The 26036-nt window shown below is 34.0% G+C and overlaps 1 protein-coding gene across 2 annotated transcripts in view; it reads left to right on the top strand.

Moving 5' to 3' along the window:
- The first annotated feature begins 6277 nt into the window (after nucleotides 1-6277).
- The window catches only part of LOC114359373 (nuclear receptor subfamily 2 group E member tailless), a 46342-nt gene continuing 26583 nt past the window's right edge, over nucleotides 6278-26036 (top strand). For both annotated transcript variants that reach the window (XM_028313730.1, XM_028313728.1), the window contains exon 1: nucleotides 6278-6401. The gene's annotated coding sequence lies outside the window, so the exon portion shown is untranslated. The remainder of the gene's footprint in view (nucleotides 6402-26036) is intronic.

Here is a 26036-nt window from a genome sequence, read left to right on the forward strand (position 1 = left end):
CATATCCTAGGACATGTATACTTTTCCTAGGAATTTTATAGAATTCCAATATTGTATTAGGAAATGTATAAAACTAAGCGGCACAAGCGCGGTCATGTGATTTGGTGCCCCTCAGTACGCCTAAAATTTTATTTAGACAAACCACATTGACCGATAGGTACTTTTAACTCACAACTATTATTGTTTAGCCTGAAAGTTGTTTTCGCACTATTATACTTTGACTGAAAAAAATATTTGCCTATTGGCATACCTTTCTTTCGGCATCACGCATATTACGCTGAAGTATTGGAAAACCCTAAATTTAACATATCTTTTATTAAACTATTATATTATTGACATGAAGGTTTTAGTACTCCTGTAGCTGGATAACAAAGTCTCGGTTAGGTTAGGTTAGACTTGCGACCTTGTCACATACACAGCGGCCGCGGCGCGGGAGCGCCATTTAAGTTTCGGAGAAAAAAAAGAAATCTTAATTACATTTCCGATTGCTGTTTAGGAAATGTGTCTAATATAATTTACATCACACATTTCCGGGTGATTTTAGGACTTATACACAAATCCTAGGAATTGTATACAATGACGGATTTCATACATTTCCTGTAACACATATACAGATAATAAACGAATTCATAGCGCAATATTGAATACTTTATGGTTAAAAATTTAATATAGAGGAATTGTGCAAATAGTCTGCAAGCTAGTGCTGGATCTAGAATGTTAGAAAAGTATTTTTTATCGAATGCCTTAGAAAGTAATGTATTTTTCAATATTCCTTACACAATAAAAAAGTACGAAGGTGAGTTATCGCAGAATGCATATATTTCACTGTTACAGAAAAGAAATTCTGAAGATTTCGGTATTGTAAAACTTTAAAGAAATTACAGTTTATTACACTTAATATGCGCTTACAAAAATCAAGGGAGGCGCCTGGATGCAGGCACCGCAGGACCGGTCTTTGTGGAAACCCTTGTGGGAGGCCTTTGTCCAGCAGTGGACGTCATTCGGCTGAAACGAACGAAGTGATAAAAGGCTGCAATAATTGAACGCTTGGCTGCCTACAGATACAGTGGTCAAGGCGATCCACCACACCGATATCTATATAATAAAAGAAAGTCGTGTTAGTTACTTCACTTATAACTCAAGAACGGCTGAACCGATTTAGCTGAAAATTGTCAGGGAGGTAGTTTAGAGCCAGGAGAAGGACATAGGATACTTTTTATCCCGTTCGAAATAAAAAAAAAGTCTGCTTATTTATTGCCGTTAAGGCGGAACAAAGTTCGCCGGGTCAGCTAGTATGTACATAAAGGCGGTGTTTTACATATAACACAGCACCGATAAATTAATAAACATTATTATATTTGCGATATAAATAATCATTCAACAGTCGTCAGAGAACAAAGAACCGCATTCATGGAATAATTTAAATAATTCCGTATAAATTCAATCTTTCAACTTCGAGCTAAAAACAGAAATCCCAACGGATTAATTATTATTTTATGAAAACATGAATATATGCACAATAATTTCAGAAGAATAAAAATAAAAACTCGGAAATCAGAATCTCTATATTTTACTTCTAGTATCTTTTACCACTCTTACTAAAGTAAGGCTAGACTACTGAGGGCTGATGATGATGATGTTGATGATGAATAAATCTATTATACCTAATCAACGTGAAAGTAGTGGTAGCTTAGCGCGCTTATGCTCAAGGGGTGCCACTTAACCATTTATAACCTTTCACCGTATGGTGGCGCTATCAGTTTTTTTTAATAGCTAGGAATGTCTATTAAGATAAAAATAAGGTTTATTTTTCTATTAAAATCGCACAATCTGCAGGTTGATGCCCAAATTATAGTAGTTTAGTCCTTTAGTCTAGTGTAAAGAACATATTTTCACTCCCTTTCAAACTCGCATATTGTATACGAACTAAGCCAGCCCTAGCATGTGGGGACACGTATTTTAGAGCAGGGTACGTGCAGTTATCAAACCTTTAGAACGCTTCAATCTCGTTAAATGTACTGAGTACTTATGTACCACACTGTGCGATGGCGAATAAAGCCTTCGATACACTATATGGAACTTGCAGCCAGATAAGCTTAAGAGAGAGTAATCGCGCTCGCTAGCTAGCAACAAGTTTTATGCGGCTTAGACGCATAGCACAGTATGGTCTGGGATATTCGTAAGGGCAACAACGTCACATAGGCAGGTAGCCTTGTAAGTAATCGGTGGTTTGTCTTTGATCATCATCATCATCATCATCATTTCAGCTACAGGACGTCGTCCACTGCTGGACAATGATTTTTGCAGATTGGCAGGTTGGTAATAGTGGCCTGCAAACAGTGCTTTCCTGCAATCTTTATTTATTTATTTATTTATTTATGATGTCGCCTGTCGACCTTGACGTCCCACGCACTTCCACGTATTTGTTGCTGCTGAACATGGCCTATGTTGTATATCCTGTAATGATTTCCACAATGGCCGGTTGGTGGCGACCTGAATTCAGCGCCTTCCTAACGATCTTTTTTATGAGGTCGGCGGTCCACCTTGAGGGTGGACTTGTAATTTTCGTATTTGTCCTTATCTAAGTTAGATTCACATTTTTCCCCTAAATCGTAAAAGACATTTTGTCATCAAGTGTGTTCAAGTCTTAACTGTACCTAATGAAAGGCACCGACATATAACTCTAAACTCCGATATGAAGCCTCATATTTGTCGTCCGCCATTGAGTATATAAAGCTGTGTATTTTTCGCTTAATTGCGACGAGATACCTACGTACCAAAAGCTTTCATCGAGTTTATGCAGAAAGCTTATTAAAGCTAGACCGTCCGCGGATTTAATGCAGTCCATCACAGCTTTACGAACGGACACGGACAGGACGGCTATCAACTTGTAAAATGGAATGCATTTTTGAGTAATATTCGCTGAAATTTTACCGGATTAAGGTTCCTCTAGTTACGTCATAAAATCAAGTCAAGGTCAAATGCGACTCGGACTCACGCACGAAGGATTCCGTATGGTATGACGCTTTTGTTGTTTTTGTATTTAAAGTGAATAGATAAGTACACAACTAAATATTTCGTGAATATTTGAAACGTCTTCATATTGCCCCTATCAATATCGAGCGAAAATGACAAAAAAACGTTTCTTATAGGGAAGCCCTTCTTCAAATTATTTATTTATTACATTTTAAGTATTTGTTGATATAGCAGAAACGAAAATACATCACATAATCTTGTTTAACTATCATGGTTCATGAGATACAGCCTGATGACAGATTGACAGTGAAATCTTAGTAATAGGGTCCCGTTTTCACCCTTTGGGGCTTTTGGGCTTTGCAATATTTTTTATTTTGAATAGTGCATCCCGCAGTTTTCAGCTTAAAACATTGCCACTATTGTAAAGTTTTCCCCGTACCCGTGTTCCCGGAACCCCCCCTTCGGTCGGATGGACGTTCGAGTGACATCCTGTCTTGGCTTACTGGAAAGGTATCAATTAGTTTTTCTGCTGCAACCTTCATGTCAATCATCAATATATAATACATTATATTGCCTTATTTAACTACAATTCATCACTTAGCACAAAAACGCGCGTCCCTCTATTCTGACGTTTTTAGTGTGACATTGACATTACGTCAATGTCACTATGACAGCAGCTCATTGGCTCTAACGATACCATTATTTTAACGTTTTAGATTTTTCACAATTAATACTTAATTCATCCCTATAATCGATCAGACCACAAGCTAATTAAAGCTTTTACCACAGTCACTAGATAGATGTATGTTTACTCCTTAATACACACATAATGTACTCGTATGTGTACCTATTGACCCAATGGTAGACTGGGGGAGAATGATACACGGCATTAAATTCACCTTTTATATCATACTAGCTGACCCGGCGAACTTTGTTCCGCCTTAATGGCAAAAAATAAGCAGACTTTTTTTATTTCGAACGGGATAAAAAGTATTCTATGTCCTTCTCCTGGCTCTAAACTACCTTCCTGACAATTTTCAGCTAAATCGGTTCAGCCGTTCTTGAGTTATAAGTGGAGTAACTAACACGACTTTCTTTTATTATATAGACTAGCTGACCCGGCGAACTTTGTTCCGCCTTAATGGCAATAAATAACGGGATAAAAAGTATCCTATGTCCTTCTCCTGGCTCTAAACTACCTCCCTGACAATTTTCAGCTAAATCGGTTCAGCCGTTCTTGAGTTATAAGTGGAGTAACTAACACGACTTTCTTTTATAATATAGATATAGATTCTATGTGCAACAAAATTTTAATTAAATAAAGTAAATATAAACTACTAGCTTTTGCCCGCACAGATCGTCATAAATTATAGCCTGTATATTATTCTGGGTTATAAACAATAATATTGTAAAGTTTCATCAAGATCCATTCAGTATTTTTTGCCTGAAAGAATAACAAACATGTTAACATCCAGACATCCATACAAACTTTCGCATTTATAATATTAGTAAGATATCCTATGCACAAAAGTACTATCATCCATCATCCATGATTCCGAGTATAACTAGTTAACTACTGTACACGTGCTCATCACACTAAGGCTGGGTTGCTCCATCTTACTTTAACTTTGACAAACGTCAAAAATCTGTCAAACTCCATACAAAAAGTACCGGTTATCGTCATAGTTACCGTTAAAGTTAGGTGGTGCAACTCAGCCTAACTCTTGCTTTCACCGAAATTCAGTCGAACCCGCAACCACAAACCATGCACTTACGCAAGCCACCGGTCGGTCAAACCAAACAAATACCAAAAAAAATGCAACGTTTATTAAACTCCTACCCTCACAATGTACAGAGTACAGGCTCTTTTCCAATGATAAATAACTCAAACATAGTACCTACCTAGAACAAGGTTATCCATCCTGATCAAACAATAAACTAAACTAATAAACAATATTGTATTAAAACAGACGGCTCCAAATAACAAACAAAAACAGAAAACAACTCCGCATAAAAAACGCTCTTTGCTTCTCATTACTCAGCGATCCGTCCGAGAAGTAAAGGATTTATTATTCTTATCCCTTCTCAACTCTTCGTTCTCTAAATCACAGAGAAGAAGCAAAAAAGCTTTTTTTCATCACTTTATGCCTGACCTGGCAATCGAATCCGGACTTCTACATCGCGAGATTCCAGACGCAAACGTGTAGGCGTTATCGTATTTTTTTTTCTATCTCCAAATTTTTTGATAATAATAAAGCTTTGTGAAAAAAGAAGCATTCATCTTACATTGAAGCTAAATCCAAAACAAGTAGGTACTTAGAATTATTACGCGAAATTATGCAATTAACTAAGCATACCTGAACTTACTCGTATGAATATAAACTACATGAGAGTAAACACCTCAAGTGGGTATAAAGTAAACTGAAAACACAAAACTCCTCGAACATCATATTGCTAGATATTTTTATACAGAGTAGTTCTAAAACTAGGTATGAGGAAACTAATCTTTTCTTTAAGACCTATAATTTCAATTTAAACTAGCGAACCTGAAAGATCATACGAAATCATGTGTAAACACTTTACATAAAATGTTACTGATGGAAGCACGTCAAGCTTGACACTTTGGTATCTAACACAACTCAATAGGTGCGATTTTGCAACAAAATCGTAAATACACGAAGCAGGTAGAGCTTTTTCCCAGTTAAAAATATCAACATGATTATGTAAATAATACATGTTTATTTAATTCATATATAATCATTAATCAATGATATTCTCTAATCATACTCATGAATAATAATTATCTTCATTTAATTTATAGGAAATATAACGCACTTATCAATAAAATGAAATATTTTCCAACCTAATTTTTGTATCATTAAAATACTGAGTATTTAAATATTTTTGTACCCAAAACTCATGTAATTTATTAATCATAATCATATTACTATAAATTAAAACAATATATTTCCAATAACTCAAATAATACATTAAAATCACTTAACATTCAAATAATCTTAAAACTAGAACAATTAAAACCGTACTCTCTATTTTCTAAACGAAAACCGATAATTGATAATGGACTGTACAAATTAAATTAGTTACTCGTAGGTCCCAACCGTTTACCGTCCACCTGCATGGGGCAGCATCACGTTAGTTAAGTCGAATCGTAATCGAATGCAACATTGTCTACGATTTCAGAAATCCGTCGTAATAATTACCGTCGGCATGCGTCGCGCCCCTCAAACCACCCCCGGCCCACCCTTGCGCCCGCGTCATCTCTCACTATGCTGCCCGCTTACACCGGTGCAACAGTGCTCCACCGGCTTTACGTCGCGCGCACTTGAAATTCGAAATTTGAAAAGTACAGAGGTTTGACTGCTGTGAGTGCCAGTGACATCCGAGGACCGTGTCCCTGCTGATTGGTGAGTTTTTAAACTGCTTTTTTTCTTTTAATTTGCAGTCTCGTTCATTGCAAGATTTTTTATTAACTTCTCTGTTATATCTTTTTTGTGAGTATAATAATTTTAAAAGATCTTTGCGAATGCTTCCAATCTGATTTAATCGATAATTTGTTAAAAATAAATGCCTACCTACTTTTGTCTTTCTGTTCAAAGCGAAGATTCTAGGAATACTCTAACTTGCTAAATTTTAATGTGCTGGCGATATTTAAAACCAATTAATACTTTAAAATGAGCCGCATTTGGGCAGTAGATTGAATTAGAGACATTATTTTAACTAATAGGTACTAATAAAAGTGCAAAGGCTTACGTTACTTCCTTATTAACTTATCTAAGTAAATTATTTATATTTTGGTAAAATAATACAAGTCGCTGTATCTAAATACAGTTTAACTATTTCAAACTAATTTGCAGGCTTGATATTCAAACTAAGTGAGGTTTAAACAAACTTAGCTTAGTACGTTTCAACTTACGGAAAAGTTGACTGAAGCAATAACTTTAATATAATTCAAACCACATTCGCCATGTTATTCTAATTAATTACTTTAAAGTTATTTGTTTTTTATCAATGTGATTTTATAAGTTAATGATAAAATCATAGCTGGGCACCGTTAATCAAATAGTTAACTTCGTTAATCGCTAAACCGTTAATAAAAAAATTAACTTCGTTAAACGTTAAAACGTTACATTTAGCAAGATTTAACGCAAGTTAACGTTAATCGTTAATCCGTTAACACATGATAATAAAACGAAAAAAGTATTTGTATGCAAGGTTCAAATAACTTCGAAAGCTTGTATCGCGTACGGAATTTATTCCTCTTTTATGTTTGCGCTACACATTTTTTTCGTTTTAGTAACAAGTGCATTTCAGAATAAAAGCTTGCTTTTAAAATAGTATTTTATTATTATAATTTCATTTTACACTTTTTAGTAGTAGACTAAGAGCTAGTGAACGCCAGACCTACGTCATTTTAGTAAGGCTGAAAGTTTGTCAGCGTATGCTTTCAATACATAAGTAGAATTACAGTCTATTGAATATACAGAAAAAGCCACCGTAAAAGTTAGGCTTACGTAATACCATAAAAGCTGATTTTTATGTATAGTATTTGGGCAATGATTAGAAGTTGTTTCGACATCATCCACACAGTTTTGACAGTTCCAATTCCTTGCCAGACAGTTTTTTTTAGGATAGCTGCCAAAGCAACGATGACCCAAACTTCATAATCCACGAACATTCTAATCTATATTGGGAGCATACGCTGACAAACTTTCAGTTTTTATAAAATGACGTAGGTCTGGCGTTCACCAGCTCTTAGTCTATAGTATCTCAATCTCAAAGCCAACAAACCCAAACTCGATAAGTTTCCACCGTTTTGTTTAGGAATTTCTATGGCCACCTCCTGACTCCGTCATCAGGACCCTGGACATCATCTAGTACTAAAGTGTTTGAAAAGGCAAATCCAACGAACCCAAATTCGATGCAATGCCGCCGTTTCATTTAGGAGTTCCTATGGCTCTTTCAAATGATACCAATAATAGGTTACAGATTATGAAAGCTGGTAACATTGAATTTTTGGATTTTGTAACTTATTGTTGATACCATTTGATACAGAGCTCATGAAGCACTTTCAGGATCATTAAATAGTTTTTTGATATCTTGTATAGTTTAGAAATAATCGAGTGAGATCACTTATCGTTTCCACCCTGTATAATCCGGCTGTATATCCAGTAGGCCTAAGATGCGCGCCGCGATAAGCGGTTATCACGCCATTTTATCGATTTTCACCATACATTTTGACGTCGATAAAAGTTATCACGGCGCGCATCTTAGGCCTACAGGTCACCTAGATACATTCCATAGCAGCTGTAATAGACATTTAGGTAGGTACATACATTTACCAATTTTGATGATAAATAGGCATTTTGTATTAGTTTTTGTATAACGCCTGAACAAAAACAAAGGGTAATTATTTTGGTGTTATACATAGATTTCGAATATAAAAAATATATAATTTAACTAATTAAGACATGACAAAAAAACTGAGGTATGTCTCGTTTCTGTCGGGTCTGGGTTTTTTTTGTATGGGGCGTGGGCGTGACCGTTCTTTTTTATTTGCAAGATTTGTCCCACACATTGTGACACAAGTGAAGTCAATATAAAGCTTGTAAATAAATAAAAAATAGCATTTTTATAACGTTTCGTTCTAGTTACAAAAACTGTTGTTTTGGGTTCTGGAAGTTTTGGAAGCCCGAACCCGAACGTGCTTGTCAGAACGCGTTTTTCTAGTGTTTTTCAGCGTGCCTGCTTTATTTATTGTATCTTTTTGGTAAATAGTAGGTAGGTACTTCATTAACGATTAACGGACTTAGGATAATTTAACGGAAGTTAACGAGTCCGTTAACATTTTTTAAAGTTAACTTAAAAGTTAATCCGTTAATAGAAATGTTAACTTCGTTAATTAACGATTAACGGATTAACGAGTTAATGCCCAGCTATGGATAAAATGATTATAACAATACAAATATGTCATTTTAATTCAATACAAACATAATGACGTTTTACAATTAATCATTATAGTCATGATATTAATTAAATATGTAGGTACATAATAAAGTAAATAACTTAGTTAGGTTTTAAATTGCAAAGAAAATTTCTAAGGCTTGGATTTAAATATTAAAAGAACATAGCTACGGCTTGGTATTTTAAAAATGTAATAAATTGTCGTAAGCTTGCTGAATAATAATTCCTCGCTTTTTTTTACGTTCTTTATTGTTGTTAAAAATATTTCAGGAGCTTCCTGAACTTACACCACTTAAAACTTAGATATTTTACTTTTTATAGAATACTGGGAGAGAATTCATAATGACGTTAAGGTTGCCTTTTTTAACTGTTGCCTTTGTAATAATAAGTAAATAATCTGTTATTATGCTTACATTGATGATTTAAAAATCAAATAAGTATGCATTAGTAATTAACCAATACCAGCACCTACATGCAATTTAAATGATAGGTACTTGTGTGGCTCCATATAATCGGTCACTCTCCATAAATTCCATTCCCATGAAAAGCTCCACCATTCGGATTTTAAAATGTTTGGTTTTATATGGTTTCATTCAATAAATATTTTTAGAGAGGAAAAATACTTTAAATACCTATATTATTAAGTACTTTTAGAATTGCCGTGGGTGTAAGCCACGACATTAATTTGATGCATGACATTGGATATTTCGATTGTAACGTATTAATAGGATTCTGTAGAGTTCTCGCTCTTGTTTATGTCTGTCTGTATGTCTATCAACCTGTTTGTATTTTTAAACCTTTATTTTAAAACTTGTTTATTACATTGGCCTTATAACAATAAGCATTACCAATAAAAGGTAATTATCTTAGGGATTTACAAAAAATCTTAAAAATGTGTATAGTTAAAAAATCAGAAGTTTTCATTTAATTACCCAATTTCAAATTAGTTATGTTTACATAAAGCAATGAAGTAGCCAGCTTGTAAGCTCATTTTGGCCCTAGCTTACACTTTTTCTCATAATAATAATGGTTCTCTTTTTACTAAAAAAAATGTTGATTTCATGATTTGATTTCACATAGTATGACATACCCTTTTTAGGGTTCCGTAGTCCTGACAAGGAACCCTTATAGTTTCGATATGTCTGTCTGTCTGTTCGAAGTTTTGCTTGGAAACTATTGGCACTAGGGAGCTATAGTTTAGTAGAGTAATCGCGCCGACAAAACGGTCGAGTAAAATACAAAAACGTCCCCCGTCCAAAAACTAAACTGTTGGCTTGAAAAATCTGGAAAAATTCATGATAATAGTGCTTTTTTATGAAATTTCAAGAAAAACAATAGCGGTTAAGATAGATTAGTTAGTTCAAGAGTAATAGTCGTTTCATTCATGTATTATAAAATTTCATAGGTAGGTACCTAATAAAAATTTCTTAGAAAAAAATATTAAGTGACTTTAGATGAAGTAATTGCTTACTTCTGAAATATAATGTGGTAACGACGGACTACTACGAAACCCTACACTGCGCGTGGCACGACACGCACTTGGCCATTTTTTCATTTAAGTGCTAAAAGCTTGACAAAGCTTTAGCGGTTATTTGACGTACGCACAGCCTATCCACGTGACGGTAAAAATTGTTCACAAAGTAAATTACTTCACTAATTTGAACTTTCAACGTTTTTATAAGGTTTGGCTTACTCACTTTACTCGCGGAGTTTGTTAAATCGGAACAAAAGTTAAAAAGTACCCTTGACCCACTGAATTAGTTGAGGTATTATATACTTATTTAATTAGATAACAATTACTTTAAGCATAGTAATGACTTTTATAAAATAATGTAAATAAAAAAATATCTTTGAACATCTGTTTCATATCACTCATTATACTTTAGTTTTGCATACATGGGCCCATGATATTTAACAAACTACGTTTAAATATTTAACTGAAAAGCGTAGGTTTAATATTAATAAATAAATAAATAAATAAATAAATAAATAAATAAATAAATAAATAAATAAATAAATAAATAAATAAATAAATAAATAAATAAATAAATAAATAAATAAATAAATAAATAAATAAATAAATAAATAAATAAATAAATAAATAAATAAATAAATAAATAAATAAATAAATAAATAAATAAATAAATAAATAAATAAATAAATAAATAAATAAATAAATAAATAAATAAATAAATAAATAAATANAGACTCTAAAATCTTTTTATAGCCGTGAAAGAAAAGAGGTTCACAATGTGTTAAAGTATTTGTCGAAGAGAAATACTAAGGGTTCGGACAATATTTTCATTGAATAATGTTTTCGACAAATGTTGTCAAATTGACTGACATGTTTATCGTATAGTACAGTCCACTATGAAAATTAGCTGTGGTTTGTTTCAACCTTATATTAATAAAATACATCAGAAAACCTAAAGAAAGTGACCAGTGTTACATTTCATAAGTAAGTACTACGATTCGACGCGTATTTTGCTTGAATTTGGCTTTCAAAAATTAAATACGGGAATGATACCAGTAACAAGAAAATGTATTTCCTAATTGTTCGCCGTACAAATACANAATAAATAAATAAATAAATAAATAAATAAATAAATAAATAAATAAATAAATAAATAAATAAATAAATAAATAAATAAATAAATAAATAAATAAATAAATAAATAAATAAATAAATAAATAAATAAATAAATAAATAAATAAATAAATAAATAAATAAATAAATAAATAAATAAATAAATAAATAAATAAATAAATAAATAAATAAATAAATAAATAAATAAATAAATAAATAAATAAATAAATCTTTGGACAATTTCACACAGCGCCAGCTAGCCCCAAAGTAAGCAACTTAATGCTTGTGTTATAGGTGCTAGCTTGACGGATACACCACTTATACAGGGTGTTAGGTAAATGGGTATATGAGCTGACACTAGCCCATGTTAACATGGGCATATAAATGGTATGGTGAAGTCAGAAATTTGATATCATCATTTTTTTAATTTTTTATTTTCATACAAAATATTTTTTATAAAATCCGATTTGTATAAAAAATAAAATTATTAAAATGAAGATATCAATTTTCTGACTTCACCATACCATTTATATGACCATGTTAGCATGGACTAGTGTCGGCTCATATACCCATTTACCTAACACCCTGTATACTTTTTTTTTAAATAGGTACATACATATTATACACTAGCTTTCCGCCCGCGGCTTCGCCCGCGTGGAATTTTGTCTGTCACAGAAAAACTTTATCGCGCGCGTCCTTGTTTCAAAAACCGGGATAAAAACTATCCTATGTTCTTTCCCGGGACTCAAACTATCTCTATGCCAAATTTCATCAAAATCGGTTGCGAGGTTTAAGCGGGAAAGCGTAACAGACAGACAGACAGACAGAGTTACTTTCGCATTTATAATATTAGTTGAGACTAGCTTTCCGCCCGCGGCTTCGCCCGCGTGGAATTTTGTCTGTCACAGAAAAACTTTATCGCGCGCGTCCCTGTTTCAAAAACCGGGATAAAAACTATCCTATGTTCTTTCCCGGGACTCAAACTATCTCTATGCCAAATTTAATCAAAATCGGTTGCGAGGTTTAAGCGGGAAAGCGTAACAGACACACAGACAGAGTTACTTTCGCATTTATAATATTAGTTGGGATAGTAACACCCAGACCCGTCACAGAAATTAAAATTCATCATTTCAATTTCTGCCCGGCCGGGAATCGAACCCGGGACCTCTTGGCATAGTAGTCCGTTCTGAACCACTACACCAAACGGCCGACATAATTCAACTTGAAAAACTTTGTAGGCATTTATTTATTTCCGACTTTATTGCTAGTAATGCAGAGTACAAAAAGCGAACTTAAAAAATCATAATAAGTAATAACGCTTTCTCTCCCAGTTAAAGAACAGTTATGTTTTAATACTCGTCGAAGGTTCTATAGAAAACAATATTTTAAATCCTTTTATTTACGTATCGTAGGTTGAAACTTTGCAAAAGGACTTAAAATTACAAAGAATGCGTACTTACTCGTAGTTGTGTCTTTTACTTAAAGGAGGGACTACAGTGCACCCTCACTAAGTCCCAATAAGTTCAGGAAGCTAGACGTGTAACTTTAAAATACATTTTGCTTATGTATTTAATATCGTGTAAGGGGAACTGCTAAGCCGATTACATAATATATGATTCTTAGTAGCATAGGTTAGGTACCTAGGTACTTTTCTCTCCGGACAATGCTTATTTCTACGCTACACTGGTCTTTAGATATGATTTTTGATTCAAACCAAATATACGACTGTGAGGCAGACATTAACATAAATAAACTAACCATGTACCTAGATATAATCGTAAGCTATTTTATTTTACTTGTTTTTTATTAATTTTGTAAAATAATAACAAAAGTTGAATCACATTTTTACATACAAATTAATTATAATATGTCTATAAATAACACAGGCTTCTTAAACGTTACATTCGCAAGTTAACTTGCCATTAAATAACCCATGCAAATTTTGAGGGTTTTGGAGCGACGTTAATTAGAAGGGGACTGCAGCCACAACATCCAGTTGTCTACTGCGTAAAACTATTTGGATATCAGCTTTATCTGCCTCTCTCACTCATGCCTTCGTCTCTGTATGTGTTAACAAAACAGATATATTTGATCGGTTTTCGGAATAACCCCTAGTAGCATTCGGCCGATGGTGAAATGGACTGTATCAAATACCTACACCATCATGACGTCCCCCAAAAGCAGGTTATTACAGACAGACAGCTTAATCAATGCTATCGATTAACGGATATTGGTGTCTGTTACCTGTGGCACCGTATTGAAGCTAAGGATAATTTTCGGATGGAAACTTTTAACTAATAACACCGAATATCGTTTGTGAGGCACCGGTAACCGAACAGGTAGGTAGGTAGTATCAACCGAAGTTTAAAAACAGTTTTTTGTTTCGCAACTGCAAAGTGAAAACTGAAAATTCCTTTAATATGGCCAACGAAACTTATTTCGGTAGAGTTGCTAGGGGTTCTTTCTTTGGCGGGTAAATGAATCCATATGAATGGTACAATTGGTAAAGGTCAGTTGGACTGGTGCACACTTTTTATTTCTGTTTACAGTCATATCTATAAATAAGATGAATCAAGTCTAAATATAGTAACTTTATTTTGAATCATTAGAGAAAACAGTGTAGCTGGTGTTTACTGGATTAGATTATGAGAAAATCTTTTATTTTAAATGAAACAATGATACAAGGGTTGACTGCGAGAAATTAATGTGTTGCCATGTTTCTTTTTTATATAGTTTGTGTGTAAAACAAAAATAATAATAAAAAATCTCCATCATAATAACATCGTACCACAATAACATTCTTGATTATTAAACATGAAAAATGAAACTTTAATTTTGAACTTTGACTTTTATAACTCGCTGTTTAATTCGATGACGTAAAATGGAACACAAACGAATGCTCGTATTATCTTTGCTATGATGCCACGTGATTTGACTCGTAGTCGGATTGCTACAGAGATTACGTAGTCTCGTTGCTACGAAAGTTTTGCCTGCGCGTAGCATATGAGTATGATAATTATATTTACAATCCTACATAATTGTAAACAATGCTACGATAAAAGTTGTTTCGCGAATGCAATACTTAACCTTTACTTTGTTGTTGTTGAATTGATTAACTAAAATGAAGGTTATAGAGTTCAAACTGATGAAAGTAAATAAGGATTGATATTAAGCCATTTTTTAAATTGGGCTATCAACAAGAGATACAGTATTAAACACAATAAAAAACTAAGCCAAATATCTCTAGCTAACTGTTTTTAGATGTAATAAGTAATCTTTTGACACAAAAATGAACCACTGACACTGTACCATTAGTATTATAGAGTAGAGTAAAAGAGAGATGAAATATAATTTTGATGTGTAATACGCGATAAGGTACATATTACTGGATACAAAACAAACAAAAATATCTAACCTTTCGTTATTTTTAAAAATATCAATAGGTATTTCATAACGTGCATATTTCATAAAATGGTAATTAACTAAAACTATAACATTTTAAAATGCCTGCCTACATACCAACTAAACTAATACACAAGGTTAATAAAACGTAATGAAAACACCTGCTTACAAAGTAATAAAACTAATGCATCTTTTTTCACACGCATTTAAAAAAAAACATCTATGAGTAATTATCTATATCTATCGTTTGGCGGAAGGTTTGACAAACCTCGTGGGTGTATATGTATGGTCATTTTAGAATACAAGTTCGCCCATTTGACCCTAAGTGAGCTATTTTCTTTTTAATTGATATTTTAGTTTTTATCTATTTTTTTCCGAAATTTGACCTGAAAACTGCTTCAATTTTTTTTCTCGCGTTATTTCAACCGATTTTTTTATTTGACATTAATATCGAATATGTATTGAATATGTCAAATAAAGTAAATTTCAGATCCAGATAATGATTGGATAACTAGTTACGAGCCGCCAAAGTTTAACAAAAAGTACAAACCACGATAAACAATTCAAATAAGAATTCTATTAAAAAAGAATTAAAGGTGGTAATGGATTGCCAATAATTTTAAAAATATCTCTAGCTTCTCTTCTTTCTAATGATATATCACACGTGGTAGTTAGATGTTGAAATTCGTCAAAAAATCAAAGTTTAGGAATGAAAATGGAATGATAATACAAAAATTATCCATGAACTTGTATTGATTATACTAAAATGACCTTACCTATACCCACGCAGTTTGTCTAACTTTCCGCCAAACACCCTGTATATAACTCAAAGGTGACTGACTGACTGACTGACATAGTGATCTATCAACTCACATCCCAAACCACTGGACGGATCGGGCTGAAATTTATCATGCAGGTAGATGTTATGACGTAGGCATCCGCTAAGAAAGGATTTTACGAAACTCCACCCCTAAGGGGGGTAAAACGTGAACCACGTGTACGAAGTCGTGGGCGGCCGCTAGTTAACAATATTTGTTAATGTGAAAATATTTGAACGCAATCTGTATTGGATTATATGAAAATAAATCTATCTGTCAGTTAATTTTGTACTACTCGTAAACTTCTCTATGAAATTTGGTATAGGTTCTTAGTAAGTAGTATCACAGAATAATAATAAGTACTGTAGTATGCTTAGTTTTGGATCCGAAAAACCATACAAAAGTGTTTAAGTATCTCGATTTTAGAATGGGAAAATGTGCGTGATGGACTTTGACAGATCAAAATCCACTCAAAGTCGCAGCAAAAGCAAATCAATTGACTAATGAATCCATCTCGTAAAGCTTATTACGTGCATCGCGCTATACCAAACAGGGATGTTACGGATATGAAGTTTCGGATAATGGATACGGTTACGGATATTAGAATATCTAATATTGTACCGGTTTCGGTTACGTATATGAAATCATTTCGGATTATCCGAAAGTTTCGAATAATTTAGTATCCGGATATTAAAATTTTAAAAATGTAAAATTCAAATAGCAATATGCTGCGCGAGTCTCGATCCACATAGCCACTATATTTAAGTAGTATGACGGCATCTATGATAAAGGTAAAACAAGCGGGGATATCATATGGTGCCAGGGAATTCCAGAAAAGTAACAAATATTAAAACATATTAGGATTTAGACTCCGCCTATATCCGAAACTATCCGATTTTTTTAATCGGTTACGGTTACGGATATTTTCTTATTTCGGATATCCGATAGTTTCGGTTACGATTACGGATATCCATAACATCCCTGACCAAAGCCGAACGCTGCCGGTGGAATCGCGCGGGATAGCTCATCCGCGGACCAAATTCCACGAAAACTATGCGTTTCTAGTCCTAGAGATCTTTTGGACATATACATATGGTAATAATAATACACTGGCCTGCAAAAGAAAGTTACTTAAATTGCAATATTTTTATAGTATGCTCTCGAAATAAAAAGTACTTGAAAAAATAATCGTTCAAATTGGTTTATAATCGGCGGAGATATTGCGTATAAAAAAGTTCATCCCCAATTTTCCATCCTTGGGGGTTGTTTTTTTTATTATTAATTTAAATGGGACCACCCTTGAGGTATTACCTATACGCCGAAAAAAGATTTGTTCAAATCGGTTCATAATTGGCGGAACTATCGCGTAACAAACATAGAAAACAAAACATACGGGTCGAATTGAGAACCTCCTCCTTTTTTTTAAATTGGTTGAAAAGTGTACTATTAGTGTCTAAGAAAGCTGGTATAATGTGTTATAAAACGTTTTTGGTTTTAACTAACTTCCATAGTTTATAAAAAAATATATAGGTATACACCGTGTTACTTTGCATTCTTGCCATATTCACAGAGATAAAAGTAGGTAACAATACCTATTATTTAAGATAAACAAGAGACTCCCATAAAGAAAGTACACTAAAATTTTAGTAAATTTAGTTTTTCAGTACAAATTGGAATAAACCACTTTTGTCTCGCACGTTCTACAGGTGCAAGTGGAATAAACCTAGTAGGCGTGGCCTAGTTCTTAATTTTATGGCTTTGGGTACCAGCCTTTTTATCCAGTCATAATAACTATTTTAAAATACTCTTCAGTTGATTTCAGATTTTCCTTTCTACTTTACGGGCTTAGGACCGTCAAAAATACGTAATAATTAATAGGGTTTCAATTAATTTACAACATTGTACCCTATTTTTACAAATTAATAAATTAAGTATGAAATGAAATCACCTTATTCACAATTAATTATTTATTCATAAGTTCCTACTTACAAAGTTTAAGTACTGCGAAGCAAGTGTTCAAAGTGTCCTCCGTTCTGATGAAGGCACAGTCTAGCACGGCGAAGCGTAGGTTTTTCGCTTTAGTTTTCGCAACACATAAACGTTTTGTATCACAGTTTCACTAAAACAATCCTTTCATGTAACGCGTTTACACTGTTTATCTCTTCTGCGCATACCAGTCGTTTCAAGTCACTTCAAAAATCCATTGGTGTCAGGTCCGAGGATCGTGGTGGCCAAGCTACTGGACCCCTCGTCCAATCCACTGTTAACCAAACGTATTATTCGCGCACTTGACGTCCTTATTGTGGGGGAGCACCATCCTGCTGGTAGTAGAGCATTGGTGTAATGCTAAGGGTACGTCGTCAAGCATTTCGTCTAAGACGTCTTGCAGACACTCCAAGCACCATTTTGATTAAATTATTCGTTGTTTGAATACACTTCACTCATTTTTGTATTATTTATAACGTGATTTGTGTTTGATGGATTTCTCAGTTTTTTACAAGTGTCAAAAAGACATTTTAAAGACAATAGATTGCAATAGATATTTAAAAATACAATAAAAAGTAAAAAAGTCTCCATCGCCATCGCCAACAAGTGATGTGCATGCGTTACGATAATTAGTGGTGTGTTTAACAGATTGTCGATAAAATAAAATTCTCAAGATTAAAAAAAAATTTTTTCAGGCATTATTTTTTTACGGATTTGTGTTCAGTATCAGTAATATAGTAACCTCTGTAAATATGGCAAGAATGCAAAGTAACACCCTGTATATATTATAAGTGCGATAAGTACACTTAGTTTTTTTGCAGGTAATTGTATAATAAATATCCTGTGTAAAATACTTAAATACTTTTTTTGTAAATAACTACATACAGGATACGGTTTTGTAAAACAACGCCCATCTCAGAGGTGGTAGTACACATGAAATTAATTGCAATAAAGATATATATTTACGACAAATATGTATATGCACACAAATTTATGTACTGTGCGGGAATCGAACCCGCGACCTCTGGCATAGGAGTCCGTTACGAACCACCACGCCACACGAACGACCCTGTAACGAACGATATGGAACCCGAATTAGTTAGCTAATTTTCTTCATTTTTTTTATTTCAAAAAGGAAAAGACTCCATAAAGACAAAGAAGCAAAAAAGCATTTGAAATTACAAAATTGAAATAAATAGTTAGTTTATGCTTTGCTTAATTTGGAAGTAGATGTTGCACAGTACATTTTCCATTATAAAGCGTAACAACGCTTTGGATTGATTTTTGCATGGAATTAGATTTGAGTATTGTGTAAATAAAATAGCATTCAGTGAAATGGATCAAAATAAAATTTTAGTTTTTTATGCATGACAAGGCAGGTGTTTGACCGCAAACCCACTAGTTTTTAATGGTTTTTTCCAGCAATTCTCCCTTTTTATGTAGTTGGGTTTTGTTCCGAAAAATAACCTCTCGTAAACTTTAAACAAAAGTGTATTCTTATAATAAAAATGGATGAAACCTTCAGCATTCAGAGATTCTCAGAAAAAATACATGGGAAGTAATATTAGGTAGTCGTTTTATAAAACTTGGAATAATATTATGTATTTATTTCGTCGTCGAATTAACACGGTACCTGAAACCATCACCTATCTATTTTACCTAAGTGTAAACTTTTTATAAACGCAGCAATCGACGTTGTAAAGAATATTAATATGTATAGTTACGTTTTCGTTTTTATTTAATCTACCTAGTACGAAATATGTACTATAAAGTGAGATGCAAATTTTAACAGTAGGTAACCCTCCACAAAACAATCCTTACAGCTGAAACTTAATCCCAAGCCATTACGCTCCCCTTAGTGGGATAAAATACCAGCTTATCTTTAGTACCTATAGTTAGTGCGTCCCCTCAGCCCTCCTCTAAACTGGACTGCTAAACGCAAGACTCCAATCATTGGATTAGACCCCCACATTTGCCTGGGGTTCCCGACTGTTTGATTAATTAAATGAAAACTTAATTTGTGATTCTAATGGCGAATAGATATGATAACCGGTGATTTTTGTATGGACTATGACAGATTTTTGACGTTTGTCAAAGTTTAAGTAAGATGGTGCAACCCAGCCTTAGTTTAATTATGCTGAGTTGCATCACCTTAACTTTACCCGTAACTATAACTTTTTGACAGGCTTTTGACGTTTGTTAAAGTTAAAGTATGACCTACTTACTTCCATCCGTAAGACAGCCTAGGCCAATAGTTGAGTCTGGCTGTTAATCAGTATGGAGATGTATGAAAGTGCGCACATTACACCGATTTGGTATAGGCTGATTCTTCATACAAATTTAAATCGGGTCCAACTACTTATCGGCCAATTAAAAGTCGATGGTCTGCGCCTAGGAAATCAATTGTTTATTAACTTGCAGACCTAAAAAATAAATTAATGTACTTGAGCTTCATAAGTCCGGATGTAGGTACCTAAAATATCAAAAGCATGTACATCTACATAGATGAGATACCACTAGACCTCCAAGCAGGAACTGCGGTAGGTCTTGTTTCTTATGCGGGCACTGAGAATCACTCCGAGGGTGAAACTTAATATGGCACAATAGGCAATACAAGTGCAACTTGAAAGTCAGCCAATCAAGATCATCTTCGCTATTACATACTCGTAGCTACGATAGCCGAACGGTGAAAGGGTCGGAGTGGCCGACTCGAGATCCGAGGAACGCGGGTTCGAATCCCACCGCCGCTCGACTACTGTGGTGTGCCCACTCGTAACACAAGCTTATTTAGCTTACCACGATGGCCTAACGGGACTATTAGTAATTTGTGGAATACAAATAGCTAATATCTTTTAAAAAAATCTAGCGGACAACAGTGGTAGGCAACACGCGGCCCATGAAAGTTTAAATAAGTTTTAAATATCGCGTCTCTAGATGTCACTTTCCGACTCTTGTAAGGAGGCATTATTTCAGCGGAATTTCTTCCAGGAAATATTGGGTATGTTGTGTAAGATTACAATCTTTAATGACAATTAGTCAGCACTCACACACTGCTCAGTAATCACAGCAGTCACTCTTTTGGTGGTAGAATAAAATTTTGAAAAAAATTGTTTTGCTGTTAAAAGGTTGCCTTATCTAAAATAATGTTCTTAGCAAAATGAATTTTCGATTGTAGTAAACTTTAACAATCTTTCGTTTTAATATAACTTGATAAAATGGCAAAGAAACCTTCTAAGATCATTCTTGATTAAAAACCCGTCTGCGTGATTTAATATTTCTATATTTTCTATACAGTCTACCGGTACAGAGCAGATGCAAACTTGTAGGCATGCATCATGCATGCATACGTATACATTGCTAATCTATTAAGAGAGCTCAGAGAAACAAGGACAAAAATTGAAAATGAGATCATATTTTTCATTATTTTGTAATCGTTTTTAATGCGATACTTATCAAAGTCTTGTTAGTTTTTAACCGACTTCATTAATATTTTTAACAACTTTTTCTGTTTCTTGTTAACACCTTAAAGTAATTATAATCTCATGTACGCTCGCGTTAAATGGACTTTAAAATTAAAAATTAAATGGTATGAACACTTCGCATGTCGTAAAAGTCCACTGTGTAACGGGCTATGGTCACGGTGATTGCAACTTAATTCTACATGTTTATTCGCCGTTGGACATCGAAAACTAAAAGTCGCCATTTGGGTAAGGATAATATTTATTGTTTGTTATAATTTCTTTATTCTCAACTGTCAATATTTTGTTTCTTTGATCGGTCACTCTTCGTTTGGGTTTTTGTATCCTACTCCAAAAGAGGAGAGAGAGAGATCAATTCATCTGTTTGTTTTTAAACAGCAAACATTGAAAAAATATCTGGGCGAATGTGAGGGGCACTCGCACGCCTAGCGTTCCGTACTCGTATCTCTCGACTTATTTTCGTTCCACACTTTACACCTAACACGTCCCACGCTTTAAAGACATCATCTGCACTTATGGATATTTGTATTTTTTGTTTTTCCAAAATAAAATACCTTGCAGTTGAAGTCGTGTCTCTAAATAGCTGCAAAAGTAAGTTATTTATGGGATAAAAGTGTCTTGATGAAATAGTAATAAAATAAATTTTATTTTCTGATTTTTCTTTTTATCTACGTGTACTTATGACTACTGCAAAATGTTACTTTCTCGTAACTACATTTCGCTATCTTAAGACAGCGAAAATGTGTAGCGTAAACGTCCGTAGATGTACATATTATAATTGCATTGTACTAGGTTACAATATTTTTCATGGATTTCAGACCTGAGCAATTTATTTATGAAATTAATTATAGCGGTAGTAAACCACACATTAAGGATTCGCTAAGGGACGCTGAAGGGGTGGTGAATCCGACGAGAGTAATAACCAAACCCGACGAGTGATGAACGTACACTGATTTTTGAATTCTCCAATATTGTAATGCATAGTGACGAGCAGTGACGTAAAGCTAACTTAGCTAAATTTAAACTAGGTCAAGTAAGAAATGTACAATGTTATGTGCGTTACAATTTTATGTGCGTTGTCCTCACCGGGGCCACGGCATATGCTGAGTGGGGTCCCATTGCGATGGGCATCGCTGTGCGACAGGGTGGCACTGCTCAGTTTACTTTCTCTTCCATTGTATGTTTTATGTGTCACCTCTGTCTTTGCTTTATTTTTATTTTCCTCTTTTGTCTTTTGTGATGTCCATGGCAATAAATGTTTCTTTCTTTCTTTCTTTCTTAAAGTTTCTTAGGTTGTAGCAATTTTCTCAGGAACGCGGTAAGGTCAGCGCATTTCTAAGTTGGTCTTGGCAGACACAGACAACAAAGATTGATCCTATTAGGGTCCCTTTATCCCTTTGTGAAATAATTAGGAAAAAATAGCTCAACAATCTAAAGTGGGTCACGATATAAATGAGTGCAAAGCTGCATTTCAGTCTGAAAAGCACTTCGTTAAGGAAACGTTTTCAATAAATCGTTTCACAATCAGATGAAAAAAATCACCTAGTCATCTTTTACATTTTTTCATTTTTGCTGTAAAATAGCACCAATTGCAACTAGGTACTCGTATATAATAATTAGCTGTGCCCGCGACTTCGTACGCGTGAAAACTCTTTTCTGCATCATTTTTCATTGTTTCTCTGCTCCTATAGACGTTGTACTCGTATAGCCTATAGCCTTCCTCGATAAATGGGCTATCTAACACTGAAAGAATTTTTCAAATCGGACTGGTAGTTCTGGAGATTAGCGCGTTCAAGTAAACAAACAAACAAATAAACTCTTCAGCTTTATAACATTAGTATAGATAAGACCCCACAGTATTAAACGTAGTAAGTATTAAACTTGTAAGTAAATTAGTAGTATTAAACTTGACGTACCTACTTACCTTCGTCCGCACGTTATAATACCCACTTGCACAATGAAATGCACGTTTCCTGACAAGGATTAGCAATTAGTATACATTCATACAGGGTGGCCAAGGAGTTGACGTTCAAAGCTAAAATTTAGATTCCTTACATCAAGTTGTATCTGTCACCGTAAAATTGTGAATTCCGTCAGATTATAATCTGACGTAGTTAAATTACAATCTAACCTAACCTAACCCACTGTTAGTTTACAATCTAATGCATTATATTATAAACTGATAGAGTTCACAATTTCACGTTGACATATCTAAATCAACCCCATGTATGCGATTTTGCTTAGTTTTAGAAGAAAGAGTTAATTCTGTGATATACATATATGGTTGGTATTTTTTTTATTCACTCTGGCGAGCACTTGTATCTTTATTGGAAACTTCTCTAGCGTAAGTAAATTAAAACAAACTACAAGTGCTCGCCAGAGTGAGAAAAAAAATATAAATAAACTAACCATACCTGAAACAATCACAAAAACTAAGCAAAATCATGGGGGTGATTTTCTCCTCACAGATCCTTGATGTAAGGAATCTAAATTTTAACTTTGAACGTTACTCCCTGGCCACCCTGTATAAGCTGCGATTACAATTAGGGCTTGTTAGGAATCCAAAATCGTCAATTTAGCGGAATCGGTTTGTAATGTTACATTCGAAGAGCATAAGTCAAATCCTTCGTCTGTGTTACCTGGAATAATTATTCGGGTATCAATACTCGCACAAGGTGCAATAACTTGTTCTCCTCCAGATTAAGCCTCAATGAGTTTGCAGACTAACGGCCCTCATAGTTTGGTTCTGACTAGGGTTGCCATCCGTCCGGCTTTCCCCGGATTTGTTCTAGTTTAGAGGGCTTCCGTCCATTCTTAGACCGATGCCGAGCGACGCGACTAAGTTTTAAAAAAACCTGTTGAAATGTCTATTGTCATTGTAGGCTCCAAAATCCAGAGTTTTCTTGCCCAGGTTGCAGGCAAAAAACGGAACCCTTATAGATTCGTCATGTCTGTCTGTCCGTCCGTCCGTCTGTCCGTCCGTATGTCACAGCCATTTTTTTCCGAAACTATAAGAGCTATACTGTTAAAACTTGGTAAGTAGATGTATTCTGTGAACCGCATTAAGATTTTGATGCAAAAAAAAAAATTACTGGGGGCTCCCCATACTTAGAACTGAAACTCATATTTTTATCAAACACATACGTGTGGGGTATCTATGGATAGGTCTTCAAAAATGATATCGAGGTTTCTAAAATATTTTTTTTCTAAACCGTATAGTTTGCGTGACAGACGCTTCCAAAGTGGAAAAAAGTTGGTCCCCCCACTCTAACTTCTAAAATAAGAAAATGAAAAAAACATAATATGATGTACATTACTATAAAAACTACCAACGAAAATTGTTTTGAACGAGATCTACTAAAAGTATTTTTTTTAATACCTAGTAATCTTTCATACAAATAACTTAAATTAAAAAAATAATAATTTTAATTTCATAAATCAATGGTACGGAACCCTTTGTGTGTCAGTCCGACACGCACTTGGCCGGTTTTTTTTATTAAATATTCAATCGTTCTTTATTTTCCGATTTAATTCCATTTTATTTTTAAGATAATACGCTTAATGAGCGCTCAAACGAACAGTTAAGAGGATCAACAATTCCTTGGAAATAATACCTAACTCGTGCTTGAAAAATTATTAATTCTCTTGTCTATTGTAAAAGTGTTCTTGTTACGAAGTACACGTAAGGTACTTTACTTTTTTAAAGTCAGTGTGTGTTTTGTTGTGAACATTTATTTTGCTTGTTGCAAATCTGTATTATACATTATCGGTGACAATGATGCCACAGTGCGAAGTTAGTTAGGAGTTTTTGCATCCTTGCCATATTCACGTAGATAAAAGTAGGGAACAATAACCTATCATTTCAGATAAACAAGAGACTCCCATAAAGAAAGCTCACTAAGTTTTGGTTTTGCAGTACAAATTGGAACAAACCAATTTTGTCTCGCACGATCAACAGGCGTGACGCGCCTGACGCTTTTGACAAAAAACGTCAAAAAGAATTTTAAAATCAATAGATATTTAAAAATAGAATAAAAAGTAAAAGAGTCTCCGTCACCATCGCCAACAAGTGATGTGGATGTGTTACGATAATTAGTGATATGTTTAACAGATTGTCGATAAAATAAAATACTCAAGATTAAAAAACAAGATTTTAGGGCATTCTTTTTTTTATTGATTTATGGTCAGTGTCTGTAATATACACCTTTGTAAATATAGCAAGAATGCAAAGTAACACCGTGTATTACAAGAGTGAAAGTGCCAGTTTTAAGCCATATTTTACCAATTTGACTGAAAAATTGCTGAGTAATTTATTATTTCGTTATAAAAAATAGAATAACCATAATCTTATTTGATATTTGGATTAATTCGCTTTTGTCCCTGGCTCCGCCCCCGTGGAATTCGGCATGTCACAGAAAATCTTGATTCTATAACTCTAAATTAAAAAAAGCAATAATAATATAACGATATATTCAATCACAGATTACGAAATCATATTATTATAAATTCCAAACTACCTACAAAGGTTTTGCACAAAACTAATCAATTGAATGATACGTAATACTGATTAAATCCTATAATCAATTATTGGACACCATTTGAGTATTTAACCCATAATTTGTGTGGGCTCTAAGCTCTATTGCGTGGCGTAATCCGATGTGTTTTGTGATACTCGTATGCAAAATGCTGATGTACTGTCGGTAATAGTGTTAACTGCCCATTGCCAGTCATGTCATCTCGTTCTATGGCAAAAAATCACCATTTGATTAGAGCGAGAGCAAAAACGGACATGGATAGTTAACAGTG

The sequence above is a fragment of the Ostrinia furnacalis genome, unplaced genomic scaffold, assembly GCF_004193835.3.
Source record: "Ostrinia furnacalis isolate ACB-3 unplaced genomic scaffold, ASM419383v2 OfSCF4327, whole genome shotgun sequence".
Classification (NCBI taxonomy): domain Eukaryota; kingdom Metazoa; phylum Arthropoda; class Insecta; order Lepidoptera; family Crambidae; genus Ostrinia; species Ostrinia furnacalis.